The following is a 2,848-nucleotide window of genomic DNA, read 5'->3' as shown; positions in this document are numbered from 1 at the left end:
TTGCATAAATCGCTTCCGCTCTACAAATGGTGCCTTGGAGGAGTTCTTAAGGAACCATTACTTGAGTTAAGGCTGACTTAGATGAGTTTGGACAAACGAATCGCCTAAGGTCGCACGAATTGTGAGACGAAAGATTTAGCTTCGTGACGAGTTGTAACGCCTCAAAAATCCCAAAATCCTGAACTTTCTTTGTTTTCAGTTTTGATAAAAATTATGTTTTATATTCCTAGCCATGTGATAATTATAGTAGGTCTTAATTAAAGTTTGAGTTCGAACCTAGGAATAAATGAAATTATAGTTTAATTATTAAAAGAATCAGGGTTGGCAAGTAGTTGGGCTTTTAAATAAAAATAGGGGAAAAATAGCATTAAAAAGCCTTGTGGAGGAGTGGCTAAGTGACGCCACTTAGGGAGTAGGAAGGTGGCGTTAGTAGCTAGCAAGGAGATCCAAGGTTTGAATCCTAGCTTAGTATTTTTAAAAGTTTAATTTTGGCCTTCTAGAAGGATGGAAGTGGCGTGAAGATGGACTTCAAGGGGAGTGTTCAGAAGAGAAAATTAAGGAAAAGATCAAGGGGTTATCAGGGAGAAAAACGAGGAGATGAGAAGGGAGAAGTGATGGAGCCAAATTGGGAATTAGGCATGGAAAATTCAGCTATAAGGGCTATGGGTTTCTAGGCTACTACCGAAATTCTTCTTCACCTTTTTGCCAGAAACCCCTTTCTCTAAAAGCCGAAAACCCTTTTCTTTTCAAGATCCAAAAAGCCGAAAACCCTTTTGTTTTCTTCTTTTCTTCCTACCGATTTCTATTCTTCTCAACACAATTCTTTTTTTCGATTTCTTCTTTTACTCTTCTTCTTTAATTTATACCAAATAAATTTTATTCACTATACTAAGTTTAAAAGCCAAGAAGCCAATTTCCTCAAGGGCCGAATACTCTTTGACCGAATCTAGTGTAAGTGTTGCTCTTCCAATCGGTTTTCTTTGCTAAATATCAAATAATGTCCCTCACTCTTTCTAATCAACTGTGGTAGGGAATTAGTATCGGATCTCGAATTTTAGCTCATTGCCGAATTGCTCCTTAGGTGTTGCGATTTTGGTAAGTATTCCTCATCCATTGGCTAAGGTTGGCCAATTAGCCATAGTAAGGTAAAGGGACTTGTGTTGGATACGATTCACCTATTATTCTGGTTTTAATAGTTACGATTGGTGCAGATCTAGGAGTTGATCGTGGTTAGTGAAGGGGTTGTTATACTTATCGCGCAAGGTAAGGTTAAGGTGAGATTCCGGCTTTTGGTAAAGTATTCGATAAGTATGTAAGATTAATCTTTGAGTGATATCGATTGTAGGTTTGGGATTAAGAGATCACATCATGCTTGCTTAGCAGGTGTGTACATGCATTGCACACATATTATGTATCGGCAAAAGCCGAAATGCCGAAAAGTTGAAAAGTCGAAATGCCGAAAAGCTGAAAGTTTGGCTACGTTAGTCTTACGAGTGCGCGAACACTCGTAAGGGAGAGACCAATAGGTTTTCTGAGACCCAAGGGTGATTCCGTGGACTTGGATTGTGATTTGACCATATGGGCCGGAATGGGCTAAATCAGCGCGATGGGCTGTTGGGCCCATAATAAGCAAAAATTGAATATTGATGCTATGTGATAGGAATTTGTATGTGAGCATGAATATGAATGTGACTGGGCCTAACGGACCATATAAATGTGGTTTGGGCCTAATGGGTCATATACAGGTGATTTGGTCCTAATGGGCCATATGAATATGATTGGGCTTAATGGGCCAGATACAGGTATGTGAAATTGTTTGGGCTTTGTCAGGGGTTTTGGGCCTAGTATATGATATCAACATAAGACTTAATTAATATATTGCGACTGTGGACAGGTCAAACGGTTAAGGTGTGGCAACGGGTATATGCATGTCTAGGATTAGATCTAAGGAGAGCTTGGTACTTAAGCGGTCTTAATGACGCACCTCCTTTTCTCTGGAATCCTACCTGGTGAATGGTATTCGGTCATCTTAGCTCTCGGGATTTGTTTACGGGCCAAGGTAAGTGAAATCCATATCTAGGGAAAATTATCGAAATGCCCCTAAGGGCGAAAATGACCAAATTACCCCTAGGTGTTAAATGTAAGTTTTATGAATGTGACATGCATGTTTGCTGCATACATATGATATTCTACTTAGGTTGCATAAGGGTTGGGGATTATGGAACGGAGGAAGTATATGAGGATCGCATGGTTGCTTGACAATCATAGATCCGCCAATGGCTTTTAAAGCCCAATTTGTAAATGAAGGTAGTTCTGCAACTGGGCTACCATGGTGTGTAGGCTGGGTGGGTCGATATTTATATCTCCACATGGTGTAACGAGGGACGAAGCTAGTGTGTAGCGGATGGATAATTTGGATGGGATTGCATTGCATGATTGATGAATGATGTTTTTTTTCTTGAATGCTTGTTTTTGCCGAGGGTTGTACACACTGAGTTTGCAAAAACTCACCCCCATTTTTTATTTTATTTTCAGGTGATGCTCAGTAGAAGGTTCGATGTTTGGAGGGGCTCTGGGTGGCCGGCTAGCAAGATAATTCGGACTTGGTTTTTTTTAAGCATTTAAGTTTTTATTTCTTTTTAAGTATGTTCAGACCATATTGTAATAAGGTTTTCAATTACTACTTGAATTATTATTATTTTCATTGTAATTACGAGAAGTTGAACATGGATTTCTTAAATTATAGTATGTTTTTTACGTTTCCGCAACTAAGTTTTTTAAAATATCAAATGATTTAAACAAGGCTTTCGTAACTGAAAGGTTTTTCTTTTTTAGTTAATTAGGGTTT

Source organism: Gossypium hirsutum, chromosome A02, assembly GCF_007990345.1.
Source record: "Gossypium hirsutum isolate 1008001.06 chromosome A02, Gossypium_hirsutum_v2.1, whole genome shotgun sequence".
In the NCBI taxonomy this organism is placed as follows: domain Eukaryota; kingdom Viridiplantae; phylum Streptophyta; class Magnoliopsida; order Malvales; family Malvaceae; genus Gossypium; species Gossypium hirsutum.
The sequence above is the reverse complement of the archived record's forward strand: the minus strand, read 5'-3'. Positions refer to the sequence as shown.